At 45.0% G+C, this 15,272-nt stretch overlaps 1 pseudogene; it reads left to right on the plus strand.

Moving 5' to 3' along the window:
• Nucleotides 1-206: 206 nt before the first annotated feature.
• On the plus strand, nucleotides 207-2,793 carry LOC121047223 (annotated as a pseudogene).
• The last annotated feature ends 12,479 nt before the right edge of the window (nucleotides 2,794-15,272 follow it).

Genomic DNA, 15,272 nt, shown 5'->3' on the forward strand with positions numbered 1-15,272 from the left:
ATCTACTCCTCCGAAGGTTGTCCGAAGCCTCCAAAGCTTTTTCCGAAGCGCGCGCAGAATGGAGTCCGACCGTGCTTCTGGTTCCGTCTCCTCGTGCAAGCGGCCCTCGCGCTGCCGTGCCTTGCTATGGACTGCGTGGCCGTGTCGGCGAGATCTGAAGAAAGCGTACTGAGGAAGCACCTGCGCGGTTTGACAAAAATGGCAGCATGTGGATCGGCTACGTAGAGTTCAAGGAGTCATTTGGAGAGTTTGGACGAGACCTTGCCACTGCCTACGTCTCTTTTCAGACAGAGCACTCAATCAAGCTAAAAGGTTTGTCGAATGCCTTGTGTTGTTTTAGGTGGCGTCTCAATATTGATCAGAGGATGGCTCGATGTTCCAAAGGCTCTTTCAATTCTATACAGGGCGGCTGCTGTTCAGTAGTCAGCGTGGTCATGTTGTAGTGAACGGGGACGTGCCGTTCAAATTCGTGCAGAGCGTTGAGAAAGGCTGCCTCTTCGGGCGAGACCTGAAAAAGGTACAGGATTCACGAAGCAGCCAGGTAAGCACAAGCAACGGTTACCTTTGTTCCGTACCCCTCAACTCTGTCTCTAAGGGGCTACCGTGTGAACGGGGACGGGTGTTCTCACCACCATTGGTGGGGCTCTTTTCCTCGGCTAATACACTGCAGAAAAGCAAACACAGCAAGATGCTTGCAGATGCCTATTTCCTGCTCACGATACCTTCTGCTCGTTACTAGTAAAAAAATCAAGGGTTTCACTTAACATTTTGCATCTTGATATCTCATCACACTTGTGCAGGAAGGAGGAGCAGACAGGTCAGTAGCCACCTTCCAACGAAGAAAAGGTAATCAATGCAGATCGTTGGGCTAGTTGGTACTGGGAATTTGACGTCATGATGGCTCTTATGACGACAAAAGGGAGACAGACAACACGGAGCGCTACTTCAACTGTTTATTTTTGAAAAATAGGGGGACATATATACACTCACACTGCTGAAAAGTGAAGCTCCAAGGAACGAAAAAGAAGGGATGCACTGCAGTGATGCATGTTAAGCAACTTGAGACGTACCCAGAATTCAAGGTAAACAAAACACACCTGATACGGAAATACGTCTACTTTAGAATTTTATTGGTGACCTTATCGCACGTGTAGGCCTTATCGCACGTGTAGGTGTAGGAATGAACCAGTGGCGTAGACAGGATTTCATTTCGGGTTGGTGGGGGGGGGGGGGGGGGCTCACCGTACGGCTAATCCCCCCCCCCCCCCCCCCCCCCCGTGTTTGGACGTGAACTTCAATTGAAGTCTGCTTGGTTCGGGAATGATAAATAAAAAGGTGCACCCCACCAAGCCCTGGTACCAGGGGCCCAACGTTTTTTGAGGCCTATATTCGGCCTCGCTTTCCCAGCCTCACATTTCTGCTGAACACTTATGTGATATCTGAGTGTTGGATTTCTTTTCAGGGGAACCTTAATGAGCAGTCTACCAAGTGGAAGCGCCAAACGGCTTCAAAAAAAGCAATGGCTCAACTCAAGCTGGCACTTAAAGAAGAGGCGAATGGTAAAGACATCATGTCGTATTACACCTGAGACTGCGGTGGAAGAAATCGGAAGAACTTTCAGTAGAAGGAACAGACACAGAGAACGTCTCAACGTTGAGACGTTCTCTGTGTCTGTTCCTTCTACTGAAAGTTCTTCCGATATCTTCCACCGCAGTCTCAGGTGTAATACGACATGATTAGCTACCACCAGCTCGCCTGCACTCTCACCGTCTTTTCGGTAAAGACATGCTTCGCCAGCGTCACTTCTGCATCAGCATGTCGGACAACGAAAGTCGTTCCAATCATGATATTGATGCTAGTTGTGCAGGGCATGCAAAGCCTGTGAAGCAAAAGGTGTCACATAAGATTTGTGAACTTGTGCAGCAGGGGGTGAGGTCTGTCAAGACAATAGAGATTTGTTTGAAATGCTATGTTCAAGTCGTTCTCTTTGGAAACAAGCAGAGTCCTCCGCCTACATGTAGGGAGTTTTACCCTACGAAGACAGACATAAAACATCACACCCAGAGAGCACTGCGAAAGGATAGATTTAGCGCTGTGGATCAAGATAGTGTTATAATGTATGTCGAGCGACTAAAGAAGAAGGCACCAACAACGAGTTTTCTTTTTTTCGTGCCTATCAGTCAAAGTCTCCGGAAGACAACTCGCCAAACCAAGATCAGCTACAAGCTGGATCGCCCGACTGCGACGTTCTGGAGAGTGTGCGACGGAAGTGTGACAAGACACTGCTGCTCTGCATCCAGACCGAGTTCATGGAGGGGCTGATGCTCAAGTACAGTGACGATGTGGGATGCCTGGATACCACCTACAAGACCACAGATTGTTCCCTGCCACTCTTTCTGATTGTAGTGAAGACTGCAAGTTGCCATGCTGTGGTGGGTGCCTTCATCGTCCAATTTGAAAAAGAGGAGTTCATCGAAGAGGCGCTAAACATTTTGAAAACCTTGAACTCAGAGCTTAGTCCTACGCTCTGGATGGTGGACTTACAGCCAGGCCGAGATCAATGCACTTTCTGCTGCTTTTTCCTCCAGCCGCCTAATCTTTTGCGATTTCCACAGGGAACAGGCATGGCAAAGGCGGATCTCAAAAAAAGAAAATAAAGTGGGTGATATCAGCGCTGTCAAGAAGATGCTCAGGAAGGCTGCATGCAGCACAAATGAGGACGAACTAAGGATAGGACTTAAAAGTTTGAAGCAATCTGCCCAATGGCGGGAAAACGAAAATTTTAAAGCATAATCTAGCATATGTAACCTAGAAGTGTCTCTTAGTCAAGGAGATGTGGGTGAAGATGTACAGACTCGACCTTCCTTATGGCACAAAAAATGGAACAAAATAAAAAAAAACAAGAATTTGAAGTCTTACCTGGCTGGAAACAGTGGCCGTCGTAGCCTTCAAGGAGTGCGAAGAGTCCTAGCCGAGATATTTTTTACAGAGAAGGAGGCTGAGTTTCTTCGGGCCAACGTGAGCTTCTCACCCAGCTATCGCCTCTGTCATGACTCTGTGCCTAAATTTCTCCATGGAAGGCCACCTGGTGTGACGAAGCACATCATGGAACGCTTTAAAAGAGGTTCAGATTAGGGAGTTGATGACGTGAAAGCCGGGGGCGAAGAAGCATTTACTGTGCCGATGAGAGCTGTGGCTCCCAGGAGGTGAACTTCAACACTCCAAGCTGCATGTGCTTTGACTTCATCAAGTCGAAATTACCTTGCAAGCACTTTGCTACAGTCTTTTTGCTCATTGATGGGTGGGACTTCTCACGGCTTCCTGCAGCATACAGGGATGGACTCCACATCGAACGCCGGGGACACACGACGTTGCCAACCGCAGCGGTACTGAACGCAAACGCAGTCGGCTGCTTTTTCTGCCGATCTGCAAAACATCAAACTGAGTCCTGCTCTGGCGACCTCGTACTTGAAAACAAGAAAAGGCGGTTGGCAGAAGACATGAGGTGCTTCCGATGCCCAACCAGAGGACACCGCGCCAAAGACTGCAGACGGAAGGTGAAGTGTGCGTCCTTTGGAGGAAGGCATTCAAGATCAATGTGTGGCCCCAACTGGACCCCACCGAAAAGCGTTAACACCAATGTCAACACCGCAAGCGTCGTTAACTCCAGCGTTACGAAGGACTCAGGGGTGCTTCTGCAGACTTTCCGAGCTTCCGCCGTAGATCGTGCAACCAGCTACTTTCGGGGCGTCATCGACGAAGGAAGCCAGCGGACTTTCATACACACGGACGTCTCAAAAAAGCCAAATCTCCGAGTTATCGGCACTACGAACCTTCAGTTGAACACCTTCGGGGAATCATCGACACGCGCCCAACGACGCAGGCTAGTTCAAGTGGGCCTTCGTAGTCAACATGACGGAAATGAGCGTGTCCTCGAGGCTATCGAGGTACCTTTCATCTGTAACGATATCCGGCAAGTGCCGGTGGACCACGACTTCGTGAGGAGCATTGAGGCTGACGGAGGAGTCATCGCGGACATGACACTGACCCAAGGTATGGAGCCCCGGCACGGCATCAGTTTTCTTCTTGGATCGGACTAGCTTTGGAAGGTCACCCGAGACGAGGTTCGTCGGTTCAGAGAGAATTAGAGCATGGTTGCCATCGACACAATTTTCGGTTGAACCTTCCAGGTTCCAATTTCCTTGCACAGTATCCTGTCGGGTAGTGCAAACACGATGGTCTGCGTCCTGATGATCAGAGCGCGGGCTCACGACGAAAATGAGGTGATACTCCGTCGCTTTTGGGAGCTCGTCAGTCTCAGAATTACGGACGAGCCGAAAAGCGACCAGGAACTGGAGGCTGTAAAAAGCCAGTTTGAACTCACAATCACGAAGGACGACGGACGTTATGAGGTTGCATCGCCGTGAGAGGAAACTGGACAAGACCTCCAAGACAATATAGTCATTGCTTACAAACGGCTGGAGGGGCCTCTCAAACGACTATCCCGCAGCGAGCAACTTTTTAATGGGTACGGCCGATTTATCAGGAGCTACATGACGGCAGGGCATGCGGGAAAGGTGCCCGAGGGGGCACCTCGAGCTGACACTCAACAAGTTTACTACATGCCGCACCAGGCAGTAGTACGCAGCTGCTCCAGCACCACGAGACTCCGGATCGTGTTCGATGCATCATCACATAGGCCGAGGTGCAGCCCACTGAATGAACATCTGGGACCTCTCCCACATATCGAAGATTTCCCGGCATCCCTTCATGGCGGTAAAATCTTTTCCAAGGCGTACCATCAGATACCTGTACACCCTGCTGATATCAACGAGACCGCCGTTACTACCCCATTCGGTCTTTTTGAATACGTCAGAAGGCCATTTGACCTAAGAAATGCAGCTCAAACGTTTCAGCATTTTGTCGACCACGTAACTCTAGACCTTTCCTTTTGTTATGCGTGTCTTGATGACGTCCTCATCTACAGCCTCGATCCTAAAGAACACTTGGAACATCTCGAACTTGTTTTCCATAGGCTTGATGAATATGGCCTCATAATTAACAAGGCCAAGTGCGAACTATGTGTCACGAAAATCTATTTTCTCGTTCACCACCTCGAGCAGCATGGACGTCGACCTCTCGACGAGAAAGTCAAGGCTGTTCAAGAATTTCCCCGTCCTACCTCCTTTCGGGAACTTCGGGAATTCACGGTTTTGATTAATTTTTACCGACGTCTCATTCCTAAATGCGCTGAGATACTGAAGCCATTAACTTACCTCCTCAAAGGCACCCATACACCTTCGGCAACGCGTCAATGGTCTGCTGAAACGGCGCAAGCATTTGATCAAGCTAGACAAACGCTAGCCTAGTCCACTCTCCTATTCCATCCGAGGCCGAATGCCCTTCTCAATCTTATGGTTGACGCTTCTAATACTGCTGTTTGGGCCATCTTGCAGCAGTATGTCGGAACAGATTGGCACCCCATTTCATTCTTCTCAAAGAAGCTGGAACCTGCAGAGTGCCGCTACAGCACTTTGGGCCGTGAGCTCCTCGCTATCAACCTGACAAACGAGCGCTTCAAACATTTTTTCGGAAGGCCGAGATTTTTTCATACACACGGGTCACAAACCATTGACCTTCTGCGTTAAAATCTGCCAGCGATCACTTTTCTCCACGAGAAATACGTCACCTCACATACATTGCTGAATTCACAACAAACATTCGACACGTTAAGAAACCCCACGATCCAGCAGCAGACGCTCTCTCGCGCATTTCAGCTACTTTCGATTGCAAGACCTTTCCCTATTCCATTGACTTTAATGCAATAGCGTCTGCAGATCAGAGCGACGATGCTATTACTTTGCTTAGTCAGTTTTCTAACAAGTTGAAGCTTGAGAATATCACAGTCCCGCTTGGTAATTATCCCCTTCTTTGTGACATATCAACTACAGCGCCTCGTCCAGTTGTCCCTGTGGCATTCCGCCGCCAGGTCTTTGATTCACTTCGTGGATTGTCATACCCCGGCATACGCGTGACACAACGCTTGGTGACTAAACGTTTCCTTTTGTACGGCATAAATAAGGACGTCAGGGAATGGACATGGATATGTGTAGGCTGTCAAAAATCAAAGATTCATCGCCATACCTTAGCACCTTTTCAATCCTTCCTGGAACCGACCAACCGTTTTGATCACATTCATCTTGACATCGTGGGCCCGTTACATCCGTCAGAAGGCAACACCTACATACTTACCTGTACTGACAGATTTACTCGTTGACCAGAGGCCTTCCCGATTCCCCAGAGTACAGCTGCTCCCATCGCACAGGTATTCGTGAGTGGATGGGTGGCAAGGTTCGGTGTACCATCCAGCATAGCAACAGAATGGGGACGACAGTTCGAATAATCTTTATTTCGAATTTCGAGCATTAAACGAGTTATAGACTAAAACGGGGAGTTCTGCCTTGTTTTTTTTCCAAGAAGAAAAAAAACGACAAGCTCAGCGGCAAGCTTGAAAAGCGTCGCAAAGTGGTAAGTGAGCACCTTGTGTTTCATCCTAAGATCTTGTGCACTAAAGTAAAGCATAATATATTTAGTGCGACTTCGTATTTTTAGGTTGTCAGTAGATATCTTATATTTTCTTTTCTCCTAGGTATCAGACACCTCTGCTTGATGTCACCAACCACCTCGACGAGGCGCGAACGCATGTTGGCAGGCGGAATGCGAAGCAGCAGAATCACTTCCCTGTTGGAAAATATCGATGATGGAAAGATGGCGGAAAAGGCTCATACAAGCGTAACCGTAATATGGGACATCCTATACAAGCGAAAAAGGCGGCTCCAGTATAGTGGAATAAGGCGGAACGATACAGGTGGGCGGAACCATACAAGCATGTCGTATTATGGGACATCCTATACCAGCGTAGTGGATTAAGGCGGAACTATGGAGGTGGACGGAACCATACATGCATAACGTAATATGGGACATCCTATACCAGCAAAAAGGCGATACCAGCATGGTGGAGCCATATGGCTCCAGCATGTTGGTTTCGCCTTTTCACTGTTGTACAGGGCGATTTAGTTTTAAGCTTTACATATATGTTTAGAAAGGTCGTGAAAGCTAAATTAATGTGGTTTGTGCAGGCGAGTTATACGGCCAGGCGTAGGTAGTATAGGGACCTAGTCGTAACGATCAGTCAGATAATTAAATACAATTTGTTAATCAACTTTTTAATTAGTGAAAATGAAAATATGGTTTCAATTAGAAACTTGCTGAGTCATTGAAAACCACAAAATCAAGTTTTTTTAGAAGGATATAATGCAGGGGTAGCGTTTTATGCATTCTGTAAAAAGCTTTATTTGGATGAGTTTCTAGGGTTCAGTTTCTTATCAGAGCTCATCTCTGCGCCCACGGTCCTGTTCCCCAGGGGCTTAGACACGCAACACACGTGCGCCTTGCTTCCCTTCATCCTACGAGGGAGGCGAGGGGGCGGCTTCGCACTGTGGCCACTGGGCAGCTGGACCGCAGGTGCAAAGATGCACTCTGGTAAGAAACCGAAGTCTGGAAACGCGTCCAAATTGACCATTTTTTTTAGAACGCCATAAAATGCTACTCTTGTCTTATATCTTTACAAAGAAAATTGATTTAGTGAGTTTTGATGATGCTTAGCAAGTTTCTAATTGGAACCATGGGTCTATTTTAACTGATTAAAAATTTCACGAACATACTATACTTAGAGAGAGGCTGAAGCAGTTTTCTATTTGAGAAAACACTTAAATCTTCTTCATTCGACCTCCAGAATCTCAAATATCAAAATTATTTGCTAATTTAATTAATCGAGGCTGCATAGTCATTTTGTGAAAGCACTTCCCTAGAGAGCGACGTCACAAGAGCAGCTTTCAAAATCTTTGTTCACGCATCTTCAGCGCCTATCAAAGCTATGCACGCACATGCTATTTTTTAAAAGGGCAGAAAAAAGTGTCACGACTGGTGCCAATGCCGGAGAATATACCTAGAAAACTTGCGATTGGACGAGCGGCCCTTAAGCGACACACGCTTGGCGGCCGAAAGGTCTTCTTACGATGTCACTGTTGGTAGGATGTTTTTGTGTGTTTTCTGACGTTTAGTTATATCTTTGAGGAAAACGAACGGGATATTCAGATTCGCGGGATAAAACTACGCTAGAATGAACCTCCATCTAGTTTTCTGAAAGAAGTCTGGCACATCTCTGTAATAAGCCGACGGATCATTACAAATTAGCCTTTTATACTATGCCGCCCTGGCCATATAACTCACGTGCACAGACCGTGTAAATGTAGCTTTTACGGCTTTTTTAAAAAAGATCTGTAAAACATAGAAAAAAACACTCTGTAGAATGTCCCCCAATACGATACGATTGTATGGTTCCTTCCCCGCTTGCATTGTTCAAGAAAGACTTGTGGACATCCAGCATTTCATTGGAATGCTGGATGTCAGCGAGTCTCTACAGCAGTGAGTGGTTTCAAACAAGCATGATGTTTGCACACCAGTAAGCTCTTATCCGAGGCTCACCAAGAGCACTAAGAGCAGAGGCGAAATGTCGTGACCTGGTAAATTTGGTTGCAGGTATTTATTTTTACAAGAACTGCATGCAGCAAAGCTTAACTTTGCTCAAAAGAAGATTATTAAAAATTCAATACTGAACAATGGTGTCCCTTGAGCTGTCAGACCAAACTCCCACTCTGGCCACTCAGGAGTTCCTAACTTGTGCGTAGAGGATCAGCACAACCCAGATTTGTGCTGCGAGCGCACCTGCAATATAAAAGTTTAATAAACATGAGATGAAATATGAGACGTTTACAATTCTCTGTAACGTGAAATTAGAGCACAGATCTTGAAGAGGAGGATGGGAGGGTATGCCCCTCCTCCCCCTCCCCTCCTCCTCTTCTGCTCCCTCCCATTTAGCGGGAAATTTCCCTGAATTTAGCGGGAAAATTTCCCCACTAAATTTAGCTGGTTAAGTTTCCCCCTAAATTTAGCGCAGAAATTGATGTCACATGACCTCAACACAAATGCAGTTTTTCCGCTAAAAGTAGCGGGGAAAATGACGTCGCATGACCGTGTCACGTCATCCATAAAAAAATTCAGTTTCTCAGCTAGACTTAGCGGAAATATTAACGTAACATGACCACAACATTAATTCAATTTCCTGCCAAGTTTAGTTGGGCGGTTACGCCGACAGCGACGCCGCAAAACGCGGAAACGGGTGCTAAGAGCTGCGCTAAAAACTAAATGCATCAGGTGAAATAAAGTGAACATTAGAGATACTGTAAGAAAAAGAAGAGAATCTAAGATACCGTTCTCAGATCCTTCCTTTTGTCCGTTCTCAAATGTTTTGATTTCAAGAAATGTTTATCTCTTTATTCATACCCAGAGAACCCCTCCCAGTTTCAGCATGAATGCAATAAATCAATGCAGACTAGACCTTGTAAACTATAATCCACATGAAAATGAATGTTTGCCACATAGTCATGTATGAGTCAGTAGCTCAGATCTCTAAATACATTTGTATTGAGGAACATTCTTGAATAAAACTTCTGGGCTTCGAATTCAACAGTTTGTACTTCCATAAGGAACACTGTATGGCACTGATTTCTTTTTTTTTTTGTGACACATCAGAAACAGCACAGCACTGTCATCCTCGCATACCTAACAAGAATTTGTATTTTTTTTTTAGCATGGCATGTACTATTCTAATGCTCATACAGCATCCTTTAACAAAATTTCCTTTGTAGAGCTTTTTATTGGTTCTTATTTAGCTCGCACGACAGATTCGGTACCTTGAATTCTCACTTGGCATCAACAATTTTATATATGAATGTAATAGCGAAAGACAAGATGTATGGACTTGAGTACGGCTCAGCAAGCACAGATGTTGAGAAAAGTACTGAAGAAAACTCAAATGTCAAAATAAAAATAAGCTGGAATGTGGATACAATTATGGACATGGTCATGAATACAGTTAGCAGATTCAATATGAAGAATGTGTGTTAGATGCACGCTCAAAGAAACCTGTTGCATCTATATTCATTCAAATTACTTTGCAGAACCCAGCGCTGCAGTCTCAGGTGGGAGTTCGCTGAATGAGTCTACTGAAAATGAGTGTAGACGGAAAAAGCAGTTTGATCTGCGATAATGAGCATTAAATAAGTGACATGTCATTATTACTGTTACAGTGCCGAATGTTCCAAACTGTCAGTCGCATCATTCTGTGAGTTCCCTCCGTACATTACAGGGTTTGGCTCTCTCGAATGCTTTGCGAGAAAAATGATGAACTGGAAATATCTAGAGTAGTTCTAGAAAAACTATTTCCAGAATCTTATCTCAGCATCGCAAAGAATATAAAAAGTTTCTAAAGACAAGGTTAGTGCAGGAGTTGAATAAACTAAATACTTTGTTTTTCGAAACCATCTTGCCGTAGTAAACGTATGAAGTTCCCCTAGGTAGAGCTAGTCATTACGGATGATTGTGCCCATTGCGTACCATAAAAATTTAATTTGCGACCTACAATATTTACAAACTCAATTAACTCTGAATAAGTGGACCACTTGGCATTAAAGATTGGCCTCACCATGACTGTCTGTCAACATCTACATAATAATTTCCATGAACCAATGTATTTCAAGAAAATATTTGGTACGAGCTGCTTAAAACACAAGAGCACTTTTTAACAAGTGCTGACTATGTTAGAAAACATGATTGTGCTTTGAAGACGGGGACATAGGAAGGACAGACACCACAGAGTGCTAACTTTCAACTGATTTAATTCAAGAACCTCAGCGTAGAAACACAATGCGTCACCGCACCACATCTCAACCAATCCGTGGCCCTGCCACGGACCGCAAGTACGCCAACTCCTTATCCGCCAAGTCAATTGACGCCACACTGACACAACACATGCCGGAACTATTTATAGCATCAGCCTCCATAATCTCTCTAACAGTCATATCTTTGTGCCTAGCAAGAACAGTAGACTGAGCAAATAATGGTTTGCACTCGCAGTCATGATCTGTCGTGTCACTGTCATGACTGCGGGTGCAAACCATTATTTGCTTCGTCTACTGCTCTTGAGAGGCACAAAGATAGGACTGTTAGCGAGATTATGGAGGCTGACACTATAAATAGTTCCGGCACAAGTTGTGTCAGTGTGGCGTCAATTGACTTGGCGGATAAGGAGTTGGCGTACTTGCGGTCCGTGGCAGGGCCACGAATTGGTTGAGATGTGGTGCGGTGACACAGTCCGTTTCTACGCTCGAGGTTCTTGAATTAAATCAGTTGAAAGTTAGCGCTCTGTTGTGTCTGTCCTTCCTATGTCCCCGTCTTCCAAGCACAATAATGTTTTCTACCGCACTTTTTAACACTAATAGAAAGCCTGTAGTGAGCCACAACTTAAGCAGTTTTCACTTCATTATAAAGAGCAATCACACATATGTGAACCATGAATATAGGCCTGCACTAAATTTTTTTCTTAAGCTGAACGTGCTATGCTCTGTTTACTATATAAATCTTTGCAGAGCTGACAATGTGCAAGTTCCTGTTTTTCTATATTTCACATGTCCCGACTGGTGGGTGTGGTAGGGGCATAAGATTGATGACACCAACGAAACACAATGATTATTTTAAGAATTTGTTTGGGTATAGCACGAGCAAGGCGATCTGCGAGAAGTTATTTCTGTGACACCGTCGAACCTACATCTGCGGGCTTTAAGTTCACATGATAATCATGTCTGCAGACTCCTTTTTGTAATTGGAATTTCATCCAACCCAAGATTTGAATATGTTTTTTTTTTGCATTTTAGGCTTAGTAGTGCTTTTGCTGTTCTATTAATAGGTAAGAAAAATGCTAATTTCAAGTGGCATACCTAACGCCTGGTGGCACGAGGACTCCCCTGTCGTGACGCTGATCGAAAGTCACAGGCAGGGAGATACTGCGATGCTCTTGTTGCTGGGATTACCTCCCCCATGGTCCTGGCCAGACCACAGAAAAAGATTGAGTCCAAGCTTGTGGCCACTAGGATCTCCAGATCTCGAGGCACCCAAGTAGCTGAAAATAAAAACAAATCACAATCAAGTACTTGGCAGAGCTACATTAGAATGGCTAGCATATTCTTTCGTGATCAGCACATAGATCCTCTTATTTTAGTCATAGTCACCCACCAGGACAAGGCTACGTAGGCGTTAAAATGATGGGTACCGAATTTAGGCGAATGATCAAATGCATTAATTTAACCCCCTTTCGCCCCAACCTGAGAGACTTCTGTCAAATATTCACATTCAACTGTAAAGACTACAAATAAAACTACTACTGCAATGCAAAGCCGTATAGTGGGAGAGTTTAGCCAGCGGGTGTGGCAACGAAGGCGCCGGAGAGGAGGAAAGGGAGGAGAACGCCAAAGGAGGGATAGAGAAGGCAGCAAAGAGGCAAAGAGATGACCGCCATTTTGACGCAAAGCTGTCGGCACGGAGCACTGTTGAGGCTATGAGTCGTCTGCTACGGGCTTATTTATTTTTTTTTTGTCTAAATAAAAGTGCGTTCAAACATAGAGGAACTTATTTTTTTAGGTTTTTAAGCCACCGAGGAATAACACTATATCATTTTATTGCCAGAGCCTGCCAAATAAAAGGAAAGAACCGAAATTTGAATATCGATCCCATGCCGGGCGAATGAATGAAAATGGCGGCCCTCCCCGCTCAGCTGGGAGCAGCCTAGAGTTCACGCGCATGCGCTCACGCCTCTTGCTCTGTGCCGCGGGCTGATCAGCTCACTCGGAAGGAAGACGTTACGGCAGCGAAATCATAGACTGCCAGACTCTCCCCATATATGGCTCTGCTGCAATAAGAAGATTTTCCTACCCTCGTGCTCAGCGAGTGTCGACTGTGGATACAACTCCAGTTCATACACTCGCTGAACATGAGGGTAGAGTGTACCAGCAGAGGGCAGGTGTCTGTATACAAAGAGTTTAGTTGGCACACCAAGAGGCTAACGAATAAGAATGGGTACTACTCTGAGCAAAATGCCAAAAAAGCGTGGATCTCGGCTTGACACTAACAGCGGCACACAGTATCTATTTTACTGACAAAGGGGTACTAAATCATAATTTTCAGCTACCTAACTAAACTAAATATTCTTCCCGGCTTGCTTTTTAGGAAAATCTCTAAATTTGCAAGAACTACGAAGACAACGGCTAAAAAAAAAAAAAAAGCAATGGCAAAACCAGCAATCGAATTTGCCTGCTCTCCAGTAGCACGACATCTATGGCAGGCAGACCTGCAGATTGAGCAAGCAGTTTAAAAAACAGAGTATGTCCTATGTATAATTTTTTTTATGCTGCAAAGCAAGCGCTGGAAGGAGGTTTCACGACATTAACGAAATTTCTTGCAATCAGTTGAGAACAAATTACAGCAGTGAACTCCTTGCTCCTGGCATAACGTTTTAGTGTTGCCCATGGAAACTCACATAAATTTGTAAATAAAAACAAAAAAGACTAACCTTCATAAAAAAAATCTGTAACTGTGGCAAAGAAAAGTTACCTTGAACAAAACATGTATAATACAGTTGTACAGCGTCCATTTGTGTGCTTAACCAATTTTGAGGCAAATCGGCGACAATGAAAAGAAGACGTTTGAGTACAATTAAGGGAAAGACAGAAAGGATGCATACCTACAACAAAAAAAATTTAGAACGACCACGGGCAGGAAACTTTGGTGAGGCTCTCGGAGCGACTCCCTGATATGGGCCTGCGCAGACCAGAGAACAAGATCGGTCAGAGCTTGCAGCCGTAAGGTGCTTCATACCATGAAGTTACAGAAGCGGGTGCAATTGGAAGCAAAGTGCATTTCATTTCTCTGAAAAACGAAGAGTTTAATAGCTCGTATGCATTCATAAGGTGATACAGTCATGAATGCACAGACTTTTCAATGCAGCCCTATATCACCAACTTGTTAACCGTGCCGGGCAACACTAAAAACTGAGAGCATTATTTTAAAGTATCTCAGCTTAAAGTTAACCACGACAGAAGCTTCAAGCCATCCTTGCAAATTCAGTGCACAAAGCAAGCCATGTGACCTTCTAGTTGGACGCCATGGTACGTCTAGCTTATAATCATGTGTCATGCTATTTTAGCTGCAATGGCTTGTAGTGTCAAAAGTGGTCCAGCTTAAAGAAACTAAAAGTATAGACGTTTATGAGTGGGGCCCTCACCTAGTCTGCAGCTACATTGCGAAATAGGACGTTCCAACCGGGATGTTTGCTGCCTGTAACCACACGATCAGCTTGTGCCCAGCGATTGTTCCGAGCTGAATAGATATCCTCGACAGTGCCATTATTTGACAAGCATTTCTATGAATGTTAAACATGATTGACTTACAGAGAGACTCCACCTCAACGACTAATGACTTGGGATACCTAACTGAATACTGATATATCAACTAAATGCAAAACAATTACCTGGCAAGCATTAAATTTTTCAAGAGGCTGGGTCGACTCTGCATTAAGTTGAAGGAGTCGATGCGTAATAGGACAATACAAACAAAAATATGCCTTAGAATTCCTTTTGCACCCCCAAAATGATGTGTTTTTGAAGGTAAGGTACACAATGTTCTTGATTTAGAAAGTGCCTCAGCTGTACAAATGCATATGCAATAAGGGCACTTGCCAAGCCTATTCTACTCAGCTCTGTGCAGGTTAAGCTAAGTTAGAGTATAGAAGTACACGCTCACTGACACCATCAGAAAGGCAGGGAGAAGTCTCCGTTGTTCCACCTCCAGCCCGTCTGCTGCCTTCGATGACGTTTCAGCGCCTGATGAGCCTGGAGCGAGCACATCTGTCCAAAGCAGGGTGAAAAGCACAAGCACGTGCTGGAGCACGCCCAGCCATTCTCTTTTTGTCATCGGCTATACTACATATTTTTAGTAAGACATATTTTTAAGTGAGGAAAAGTACTGCAAATATGCAGTCCACCTTAAAGATAACAACAGTTGCCATTCACCATTTTCCAAGTAAGTGCTCCCACCTATCGTAACATCTACACATATGGTACGTGAGTAGGTTCAGGACTGAGAGGCTAGAAAACGAAGCACTCACAAGGCTTGTCTGGCCCTTCCAACCATGCGGGTACATTCGTTGCAAGTTCCCGATTTGTAGACAAAATGATTTAGAATGAGCAAATCTTGTCTACGCCCGAGGTAGAACATTGAATTGCGATTCCCCCATATTGTGCGAACCATCCTTCAAACTG

Source organism: Ixodes scapularis, unplaced genomic scaffold (assembly GCF_016920785.2).
Source record: "Ixodes scapularis isolate PalLabHiFi unplaced genomic scaffold, ASM1692078v2 PGA_scaffold1__304_contigs__length_218370807, whole genome shotgun sequence".
Classification (NCBI taxonomy): domain Eukaryota; kingdom Metazoa; phylum Arthropoda; class Arachnida; order Ixodida; family Ixodidae; genus Ixodes; species Ixodes scapularis.